Consider the following 12,237-nt stretch of genomic DNA (forward strand, 5'->3'; position numbering starts at 1 on the left):
AAGTCCTGCCTCAAGCAGAATCTGCCATGAAGTATCTTCTGATTGCCATGACGCAATCTTCTGTCTGGGCTTGACCTACATCCTTTTATGTCATATGTTTATTTGTTCATTTAACACACACTTATGGATAAATAGGTGCAGTGGTTCCAAGTGTGGACTTGAGGGCCAACGCCATCATTTATCAGCTGTGTAACCTCAGGCAAGTTTCATTGTTCACCTCTCTGAGCCTCAGTTGTATCTAAGATAAGCTATACCTACCTTATGGACAGTGGGGCTGAAATGAGCTAGTAGACATAGAATACTTAGCCAGGGTGCCTGACAGACAGTAAGCACTCAGTGAACATTAGCTATCATTGGGAGCCGACTATGTGCCAGGTATTGAGCACACAGTCACAAAGTCACAGCCCCCTTCTAGGCCAGAGTGGCTTGGAAGCCACAGCTAGATCTGATTCAGCATGATGTCTGGGATACAGGGGAGGCTCCATACATACTTATCCTCAAAATGAAAATGATGAAAGAAAAACAAAAGAGAAAGAGAAATACAAAGATTGAGTACAACATACCTCTTTTGCTGGATGTCTAAAAGCAAAGAAACACTGTAAATGCATTTCCTCTGAAACCAGGGTGTCTCCTTCACTGAAAGAAGCAGTTCTTGGTACATCTCTGTCAGATGGTTTGTAGAAAATAATTGCAAAGCTCTTCTCTTTCTAGGTACGCAGAGATGCTATCACTTCCAGGAGTGCCCATCCGCAATGTGCTTCCTGGCTCCATTTCCCAGACTTCAAATGGATATTTTAAATTCTTGGATGATCATGGCAAGTTTCCTCACAATTTTATAATTCCTCTCTTCATATCATTAAGGAAGAATCATTATTGAGTAGTCACCAACAGTTCTGGGGACACTGGAAAGGCAGCCACCTTAAAGTGGGGAAAAAAAAGCTAAGACATTGGTTTTAAAATGCAAAATTCTGGAATATTTGGTTTATATAGTAAAGACTCACTTCTGAGGGGCTGCCATGCTCCAGACTTGGACCTTTTGAAACCAGCATGATAGATTTCATTTCCCTTCTCTTGGGCTTTCTCATTTTTGATTTGAACTCAAACATAGAACTTGACATATATCTCCAGAACACTTCAACATTTGATTTCTCTTCACCATGCTAAGCTACACAAGCCTTTTTGAATATTGTTTTTCCTATCCAATGTATATTAATTTATTTGGGGGCATTTGAATACTCTCTCTGAGTTCATCTAGGTTACCAATAAAAACATTTAATAGAACAGAGCCCTATAGCACTCCACTACAGACTTTTTTCCAGGAGTTATGCAATGGTGCTGCAGTTGGCTGAGAGTGAGGAAAGAGATTACTGACTACATCTGACCCAGGTTAGGAAGAGTTACTGTACTGGGGCCCTGTATGTAGTAGGGTTCACAGCCTGGGTGATGTCACAGAAGGAAATTCAACAGTGTATCACAAAGGTTGTGCTTGTTTCCTGAGTGTTGTAAGCTTATTACAGGCCAGCTTCTAGTTATTCTCTAGAGACATGGCTTAATTATTAAATTAAGAACTAGCAATAGAAACTAGAAACTAGAAATAGAAACCAAACTAGAACTAGAAATTAGAAACAAAAGAACTCAGATATCTAGAAGACCTAGTGCAATTTCTTCATTAAGATGTGAACGGAAAATCAATCTTGGACCCTCATTAAGCTAAAGGGGAAAGTCAAGCTGGGAACTAAGTCAGGCAAACCTACTTCCCATTTTATTTCTGAATAAGGTAGCTACAAAGTTTCAATTAAAAAAAAAAAGAGCTACATACTTTTCTCATAATTTACCCACAAGGAAATTCTTTGTGGGCCTCAAGGTCTTTACCCTAAATGGTTCTGTTGAATTTCACCTTGGCTATGTAAATTGATGGCTTATCTTCACACGTGCCATACAAAGGACAGGCAGAACTCAAAGTTATCCCTTTGTTCACCCGAGACAAATGCACATCTCATTGCTTCCTCTGCCCTATTGTTTATGTAAAAGTACAGATTCACTGAGCCAGACTAACGGATAAGTGACTATTCCTCTACCTTCCTCTCACACGTAAACTGTGTATTCAGGGAAAGGCTAATCAGAGACTCAAAAGAATGCAACCATTTGTCTCTTATCTACCTATGACCTAGAAGCCCCTACTTTGGGTTGTCCCACCACACCAGACAGAACCAATGTACTTCTTACACGTATTCATTGATGTCTCATCTCTCCCTAAAGTGTATAAAAGCAAGCTGTGCCCCGACCACCTTGGGCACATGTTGTCAGCACCTCCTGAGGCTGTGTCACAGTTGTGTCCTTAACCCTGGCAAAATAAACTTTCTAAATTGATTGAAACCTGTCTCCGATATTTTTGGGTTCACAAAGTAATATCAATGGCTTTCTGGGACAGATATGAGTTTTGACTTGGGACTATTTTTCTCTCTTTGACAAGCAATGAAACCAACCTATATTCTGATCCTGCTCCTTCCCTGTTCTCTAACAGGTTTGCTTCCCCTCTGCCAGTAGAAGTAAGCCAATCTTTTTAGCTGGGCATTCAGCGACCTTTGTAATCTATCCCCAACTAATCTTTCCAGACTATTCCAGAGAAGACTCAACTCTGGATAAGCCCACAGGAGAGCTGGGACTAACCTCTCAGGCCTACCCACCTCTCCTGTCTTCACTCATTCATTCATATCACAAATATTTACAAAGTACCTACGTACCAAGGACTATGCTAGTCCCTGAGGATAAATGCTCTTGGGACACACCTTGTTTCTTCTTCCCAGGGAGGACAAGATCCTGGCTTCAGCACAGTATTCACCCTAGGGAGAGTTTTAGTGTTTCACAGTTTCACATAGACAGAATGTAGATCACAAGGAAAGAGATTACTGCATCAGAAAGCTGGCTGTGACCAATTACCATGACAGGGCCTGGAAACAGTCAGGAGCAGAAGATCAGATTCTGCAAAAGCCATTTCTAGAGCACCAGGAGTGGGATCCATTTAAACTGAAGGCCAACCATATATAAGAAAGAGCTTGGGGCTGAGATACCCAGAAACTTGGGTGCTTGCCCCAGCCCTGCCCTGAAGAGCTGTGTGATGAGTCCTTTCCTATCCTGTGCTGCAGGACGGAAAGTGAACATGGCCCCTAAAGACCACTTTTTACCCGACTCAGTGCAGGTGTCATCTCTGAAGCTTTCAATGTCCTCCCTCACCAACCTATTGCTTCAGGCATACCTCTGAACATTCAGTGACTTCTGTATGCATTTCTGTTCTCTCCACCTGATAGACGGCTCCTTATTCCAGCACTGTGGCTTGTAATTATTAGGAAATACATACTGAATTGAGAAATAAGGAACGTCATTTCTAGATCTGTAATTCCTGCATTACCCACAAGGTGGCAATTTCCTACAGGTGGTCCCAGCACAAACCTTACATTTGGATAGAAGCCCCAGGAAGGGCCAGGTGCAGTGGCTCACACCTGTAATCCCAACACTTTGGGAGGCCAAGGTGGGAGGATTGCTTGAGTCTAGAAATTCAAGGCTCCAGTGAGCTATGATTACACCACTGCATTCCCGCCTGTGAGACAGAGGAAAGGAGAACCAGAAGGACTCTCCAAAAGGCTCATCCTCTGGCCCCTGGTAGGTATGTGCTGTCCCCTTCCCCTCCACCTGTGAAGTGTCCATCTGTCAGAAAGCAATACAGGCCTGCTCTACCATGGCCAAGCCTAGGTTGCACTATTTCCAAGCTTCTCAGCTGGCTGGGAAAGACTGGTGGTCTGGCTCTTACTGACCTCTCAGGCTTCCCCTCCAATGTCTTCACACCCCACACAGCACTGCAGCTGTGCCGAGCTTGCTCCTGCTCTTTACTGTGCTGTCCTCTCTCTGGTCCTCATGCCTTCCCATACACTGTACCCTCCATGTGGATTCCCCCTCTCTATCATCCTTCCAGGCCAACACCTATGGGCTCTCTGAGATTTAATTTAGGAAGTGCTTTGTCCAGGAGCTTTCCTTGACTCTCTTTTTCCCTGAATACTCTTCAATAGTAACATTCATTGCACTGAAACTGCTTCCCTATCCACCCTACCTGGGCCACCTTCTTGAGCACACAGAGCATGGCTTCCTCAGCTACTCCCCAGTGTCCAACACAGGCCAGGTGTAGAGTGAGCCTTCTGAGAGCTTGCTGGATGAAGAACAAATGAGTCAATGCATCAGCGAATCTACAGATTAGGGATGTGACGTGGCAAGATGAACTGAGACTTGTACCCCTCCCCAATACGGGAGAAATTCGAGAATAAGTCGGGTGGAAAGCTATAGCAGGTCCTTGAATAAAGCTGTCATATTCAACGTGATTTTTTTTACAATATTGATGAGAAAAAAGGAAACCACCTCCAGCCAGGACCACTGTCTGTGTGAAGTTTGCACATTATCCTGATGTCTGTGTGGGATGCCTGAAGATGTGCACCGGTGAGGGAACTGGCGTGTCTGCACGGTCCCAGTGTGAGTGACTGTGGGTGTGTGTGAGTGCGCCCTGCGATGGTCATGGTGTGTTCCTGCCTTGGGCACTGAGCTGCTCAGAAAGGGTTCAGTCCCTTGCTACCCTGAGTAAATAATTACCTTGTAATTATTTACTTGTACCTTCTTATTAATCTTTCTTAAATGTTCACATTCATTTTAATGTTTATGATTAGAAGTTTTGGGGTTTTTATTTAGAAGTTTGGTAATGTTTTTATAACCACAAATATGCCATAGGAACTCAACCTCTTGCCTGTATTAATTAGCCTAAGTAAAATTGGTTTTGTTATATGTTGTCTCACTTAAAGTCAGTTTCCAAGAACCTATCCACGGTGTTAAACAAGGACTTGCTGTGCAATTTTTTGTTGATCTGGATCAGAAAGCAATCAAATGCTCTTAGCACAATAATGGCACATTATTATTTTGAAAGGAAAAGGGCCAAAGGGATGTAAAAGGGGGCAAGTGCTTTCCTCCTATGAGACTAGGCTGTGCTGCCTTTTAAGAAAGTGAATTCTCCCGTTGGCAAGATGAATTCTCTGTCAATTATTTGTGAGGAAACTGGCAGCAGATATTTTACCCTCCTGGTCAGAAAGGAAGTTCCAGGGGCTTCCACTTTGTGTCACAGAGCTGATGTTGGGATTTTGCTGGTTGCCAAGTGCAACTATTCTATTTAGGAAGCGGGGAAGTAACCACAGGATGTGTGCTCTGTGATCTGAACTTGGGCCCTGAGCACTGTATGCCCCGACTTTAACTGTGGCCTATGGTGGTTCACTCTCATAAATGGTCAGAGGTCCCTCTGGGGAGAGGCTTACAGGATGGTTTATAGGATACATTTGTAAAGAGTCCTTCTTTAAGGGGACCCAGCCATCCTTTCAAAGAAGAGGCTCTGGGTTAATACTAGGTCTGAAAATGGGACAAGAACTTCTGGCTCTCCACTGTGGTGATTCAAAACAGGCTCTGGACACCAGATGTGGAGTTTTCCCTGTTATATGGAGCATACAGCATTTTAGTAGGATGCCCATCTCTTTCAGTCCTAGGGACACTGTGACAACTAGCCAATGCCAAGATTCCTGTGAGTCAAAACACAGTGATGCTCACCATCTTACTGCCCATTACAATGTATGTGCCCTGCTCTGCCCTTGGCAGTTGGATGCTACCACTTGGCCTCTGCTATTCTGGGATCCTATGATTCCCAGTGGATTAAGGAGCCCATCTCAGTGGTAGCATCTCTTATCTTCATATGTGGCCAAAAGAGGAGAGCCACCACCAAGTCTTCAAGGACAGTAGTGGTCCCCTCATTAATGAATTTCCCAATGTCATAGTGAAGGGAATGTCCTCTGGGCCCCCTTGGAGAATGTAGTGGTTGGTTGGGTGGGTGAGTGTGCGAGTTGTCTACAACAAATCGATTCCAACATCTCCCTGAGCCTTTTTATCCCATCCCCTACAACACACCAAGGATGTTCTGGCATCTCAATATCTTTAAATACAGGTCACCTTTGAATCCCCGTTCCACTCAAGCAGCTAAGTAAACTGTAGAGCCTTTTCCCCATGCACAAATTAACACATTGAATCCAGAATCTCTGATCAGTGCACTTGTATCAATAAATTTGACTTGATGCTAAATTCTATTCTGCCTTCCTTGGTCTAACACCCTAAGAATCTATTCATGCATATGTTCTCCCGGTTTCTACAATGTAATATAGCAAAATCTTGCCTTTTTTTTTTTTTTTTTTTTTTTGGTATAGAAGCTAAATCTTCCCAGGGCAAATCTTGTATGTGCCCTACTCAAGTGCCTAGAGTTCTGATGTCAGCTGAGAGTCTAGTGGTCACAAGCCATAGGTCTTGAGGAGAAAAGGTATCCCTTGCAAGGCAACTGCCTTGGGTGATCTTAACACAGAGTCCTTAAGCAAGGGAAAGAGAGTCTTTTCAGACATGACAGGCAAGCTGCTTCCATTGGCAAAGGAAGCTCAGAATGACTCAACAGTTCAGGATTCTCAGCTTCATCTGAGTCCACCCAGATTTCCCCATTCCAAGTCTCAGGTTCTCATTCCCTAACTTTCACGTAAGAGACTGGCAAGCCTGTGAATTCAACTTATAATTACGCAACACACACAATTACATTTTTTGTGTCATTTTCAGCAATATTGACCCTGTAGTTGCAAGAAACGTATTCTCATTTATCATTTAAATAAATAATTTGTATTATTTTTGAAGCATATTTGTAGTTAAGCTTTCCAGTTCTCTGATTGTGACCCATCTTTGACAGTTATTTCCTGGGACCACTCCTGGTTCTATTAACTGGATCACTCAGGCCTAGTCAGATGACAAATAGAATTCATTTCCCTATTTTTATTTTTCAGGCAAGCAACAGCTCTGTTTCCCAGGCTGGAGTGCAGTGGCCTGATCATAGCTCAGTGCAGTCTTGAATTCCAAGGCTCAAGTGATCCACACACCACAGCCTCCTGAGTAGCTGGAGGCACGTACCACCATGCCCAGCAAACTTTGTAAGTTTTTGCTAGCAGAAAAGAGGTCTCACTGTGTTGCCCAGGCTGTTGAACTCCTGGCACAATCCTTCCACCTTGGCCTCCCAAGGTGCAGGGATTACAGGTGTGAGCCACTGTGCCAAGCCTACAAATGGAATGTAATATAAAGAATTATTGGGCCAGGCATAGTGGCTCATGCCTGTAATCCCAGCACTCTGGGAGGTCCAGGGTGGTGGATCACCTGACGTCAGGAGTTCGAGACTAGCCTGGCCAACATGGCAAAACCCTGTCTCTACTAAAAATACAAAAATCAGCAGGGCGTGATGGCACGCACCTATAGTCCCAGCTACTCAAGAGGCTGAGGCAGGAGAATTGCTTGAATCCAGGAGGTGGAGGTTGCAGTGAGCCAAGATAGCACCACTGTACTCCAGCCTGGGTGACAGAGCGAGATTCTGTCTCAATAAATAATAATTTTTTTAAAAAAAAGAATTATTGGCTGGGCACAGTGGCTCATGCCTGTAATCTGAGCACTTAGGGAGGCTGAGGTGGGCAGATCACTTGAGGTCAGGAGTTCAAGACCAGGCTCGACAACATGGCAAAACCCTGTCTCTACAAAAAAATACAAAAATTAGCCAGGCATAGTGGCACATGCTTGTAGTCCTAGCTACTCAGGAGGCTGAGGCAGGAGGATAGTTTGAGCACAGGAGGCAGAAGTTGCAATAAGCCAAGATCATGCTACTGCATTCCAGCCTGGATGACAGAGCCAGACCCTGTCTCAAAAAAAAAGAAGAAGAAAGAAGGAAGAAGGAAGAAGGAAGAAGGAAGAAGAAGGAAGAAGAAGGAAGAAGAAGGAAGAAGAAGAAGAAGAAGAAGAAGAAGAAGAAGAAGAAGAAGAAGAAGAAGAAGAAGAAGAAGAAGAAGAAGAAGAAGAAGAGGAAGAAGAAGAAGAAGAAGAAGAAGAAGAATTATTAATTGGGCAACTTGGAGGTAGCAACTGTGAAGCAACTACCACCATTAGGGCTAGGAGAGCAATGGAAATGGTTGGAATGACTAAAACTTAGATGCATATAGGAGGGGTCCTTGGAGCTCAAACTCAGACCTCTGCAACCACTTGGCTGATGCTAGTGTCACTGAGCTTGGAGAAAAAACTCCAGGGGGGCTGGGGCGGTTCATTCTGGTTGGGCCTGAACTCTAAAATCTTATCAGCACTGTGTGAGCCCCAAATCTCTGCTCAGCTCTCACTTCCCAGCAACTGCCCTCAAGTCTTGCCTTGTACTTGTGCAGTACAGGGTCAGCCAAAGGTCTAAGACTTGTGGGACTCCCTCTTTGTGGTTCCTCATTTTCTGTCCTAGATCCCCAAATCTCTGCCTTAGTCTTGAATTCTGACGTCTACCTCTTCTGTTCAGTGAGACTGTTTGGCCTCCACCTCCCTGCACAGTGGCCTGGAAAGTGTCCCCAGGAAGAAAGCTTGGGTAGATGTGGGGCACACAATGTGAGCCCCCTGACACTCTCAAGGATCACAGCCCTGTGTTAGAACACTGTCCAGTGCCTGTCCATAGCTGTTTTCTTTAATTTGTCAAAGTTATATAATGGTTTACAGCAGGACAGCAAATCCTCTATCATTCTTTTTTGTCTGCTCAGTATCTGAATTCCCATCTTTGCGGAGTTCTACATCTTGCTACACCTCCTTGCATGCAATATTGAAGTGAAATCTGTCTCCCTAAAAATCCCATCTGTCATTTATGGAACTTCCCTCTAGATACCCACCTTGCCTTCTGTTCTGTAATGGCCCACCAGAGGTCTGGAGAAAGGGCTGTCACCTTCCCTTACCTTGGAGGAAGACTATCTATGATTGCCCTAACTCTTAAAGCTTGAGGTTCAAATCCATGGCCTATTTATGGAGTGGCCTTTGCTCAACTGAGCTCCTGTCCTCTTCCTCTGTGCTGGAAGCTCTCCAAGGACGGAGAACATCTGCCATTTATCTCTACGTTCAAGGGAGGAATAAATGAATGGGACATTCATACCCACTTCAGCAGGTGCTGGGTGGGCATACATCTGCTCTGAATGGGGGATTGACTAGTCTTCCCTGTGTTGTGTTTGTGTTCAGGCTGGAAGCTGAAGAGGAAGAAAATCACACCCATTCTTGTCGTCTAATTACTTATTCGGGTGCATGGGATCTCTCCACCTGCCAGACAACAGAGGCACCTCAACCCCCTTCCCGACTGGGAGAATTTGTCCCTACTTTCTCCCATCGTCTTAGGGGGCCCACAGGTGTGGCCCACAGTGTTAACTGGTACCCTGGGAACCAGAGAGATGAAAGAGCACAAAGCCTCTGCTGGGCTATGGGCTTGCGGGCAATTTTAAAAGGAAATAGACACGACTGATCACCTTCAAAGCTTGGGAATGTTTTCTCCACCCAGATACAGGGGCTTTGATGCCACAGGCTCAGTGTTGGAAAATGAGTCTTCTGATTTAATTCCCAAAGAGTCATTATGCATACCTAATACTCTCCCTACCATTTAAAAGGAATGTAGATCATATGTAAATGTGCCTCTGTGAGATTGTGTATCCTAACCTGCATTAAGCACCCATTAACTTCATTATAATGACACCGTTCACTTACCGCTCCTTTAATGTCTGCATAAAAAGGAGGCAAATCATTTCTGTACACATTTATTTCTCAATCATGACCACGTTTTGTCCAGTCCAGGTCTCAGGGTCAGGCACTGTACTATGGGAATGGTGGCTCAGTTGGAGGTAATCAAATATCAACTCCCCTGACCCCTAATTCTGACCCTCTCGATGCTCCTTGCCAAGACTCATTCTTAAACTCTTTCTTTGACGAGGACCTCACTATCTCTGGAGCAGCCTAATCTCTCTTTGAACAACTATGAACCATTAGAAAGTTTGAACTTACCAGCAAAGTTGTCCCTGTAAAGCAGCATGGAGTTCGCTTATCTCTTTTGTTTGCAAATCCTGCTTTGTTAAGTGTTTCCTTCTCATAGTGAGACTCCATCTCTGAAAAAAAAAAAATTGTTTAAATTAGCCAGGCGTGGTGGTGCTCACCTGTAGTCTAGCTACTCAGGAAGCTGAGCAAGGGAGAATGGCTTGAGGTTCAGGAGTTCGAGGCTGCAGTGAGCTATGATCATGACATTGCACTCCAACCTGGGCAGCAGAATGAGGTACCATTTCTTTAATAAAAAAAAAAAAAAAAGTGCTTCCTTCACATCATTAAACAATCTTAAATTTCTGCATGTTTACACATTCACATATTTACAAGTATGCCATTACATTAGATGTGCACTTTTTAATTTGCTATTTTACTAAACAATGTATTATAAACATGTTTTCATTTCTATTAACCCATATCTTCTAATTTTTAATGCCTACGTAATCCTCTATTGTTAGATGCACCATAATTTATTTAATGATTGCCTCTCAGTGGGCATTAAGGTTGTTTCCTTTTTTTTTTTTTTTTTTTTTGCTGTAGTGACCAACTCCAGGATGAAATCTTCACACATAGTGATCTTTTTTTTTAGGAGAGATTCCTAGAAGAGCACAGAGAGGTCAAGGGGTGAGAGCACTTTAAAAGGCCACTCCTGGTAAAGACAGCAGCCTTCAGGTTGAAAGTCAGCGTTAATACGTTCTGAGAGCTGCACTGAGTGCATTACCAACATTGTTATATTTATTCCTTACCACCACCCCTTCATGGTGCCTGACCACCCCTGCTCTGTGTGGCTGATTGTAAGGTAAGGCCCAGCGTCAACCAGGCAGATGGCCCTCCTCTGACCACCACATAAAGTGGCCTCAGAAGAGGCTCCTTTTTAGGGATAAGAAGACTGCAAACTGGGAAGGAACTAGGCTTGAAAACAAAATGAACTCCACCCAAGAATGCTGTAGCTGGTCTTCCCAGGCTGCAAGAGGCTTTCTCCATCTCTAGGAGTTCAGCAAAGAAAAAACAACAGAGCACAAGACAAATGAGGGGTGGCCAGTAAAGGCAGGAAAAGTCTCCCATAAAACCTGGTCAGCGTGTCCCTCCCTCCATTCAATGCCTTTACCTGGCAACACATCAAATCCCAGCAGCCAAGACTCTCTTAGGTTTCTCATCTGGGTGCCCTGCCAGGACTCAGGCAGGATGGTGTGCACAGAGCCTGGCCCAGAGAAGGCACAATGGCGGCATTAATAACTGACTACAAGAACCTGCGTTTTTCCAACATGCATTCTCCACTAAGCCACAGGTACACTGACCCTTGTGCACCGAGACTTCATCAGAGCATTATTCGTATTAACCGAAGGATGGAAAACAACTGGTTAAGTAACTGCAACTAAACCCTGAGGAAAGGCCACTCTATATTAACTCCAAAACATATCACCATATCTGATCACAACAAAGTCACTGGGGACGGAGATGCACCATGACTTTACACAGCATTAAGAAACACACTCACAGAACCAATGAACTATGCTCCCATTGACCGTACAAGAAACTCAGTTTCAGAGATGACAAGAGGTGGGGAAACTGTGAAATACTGTAAGTGGAAAAACCAAGTGCAGACTAATGTGTATGGCACGCTACTCCGTGTGTGTGGGAGAGAAACAGAGTGTGTGTGTTTTAAAGGAAGGGGCTTTTATAGGCACATGTGCTTTTATAGGCATAGAGAAAATTTCTGAAAAGATACACAAAAACCCGATAGCACGAGTGGCCTCCGGAAGCCGAGTTGGAGGATGGTGATACAAGGTGGTAGGGAAACCCCTCTTTTCATCCTTAGATGTATATGTAAAATACACATTTTAAAACATATATTCTCTTTATAAAATAAAACTTCTTAAACTACTGAATGCAAAATAAAATTAAATAAAACAGCACATCCTTCTGGCAGGATTTACGGACATACTATCTGGAGCCAGCCTTGGATCCGGAGACTGTACGGTTATCCAATCCTGCCTCTACCACAGCGACCTCGGGCAAGTTCTCCCCCCGACTGGGTCTCGGTTCCCTCAAGAGTCCAATCGGAGGTCGGAGAGCTGCTCTCGGGGCGTCCCTCCAGCTCGGAGCCCTGGGCCACGGGCACCACGCGAGTCCCGGGCTGGAGCAGCGGTTTGCTGGCGCCCCGCGGTGCAGGCCCGGCCAATCAGCGGCCGCGGGGCGGGAGCGGTGGCTGCTTGGCGGGCGCGGAGCGGAGCGCGAAGCAGAGGCGTCGCCGCTGTCCTGAAGCAAGCC

The sequence above is a fragment of the Rhinopithecus roxellana genome, chromosome 16 (assembly GCF_007565055.1).
Source record: "Rhinopithecus roxellana isolate Shanxi Qingling chromosome 16, ASM756505v1, whole genome shotgun sequence".
In the NCBI taxonomy this organism is placed as follows: Eukaryota; Metazoa; Chordata; class Mammalia; order Primates; family Cercopithecidae; genus Rhinopithecus; species Rhinopithecus roxellana.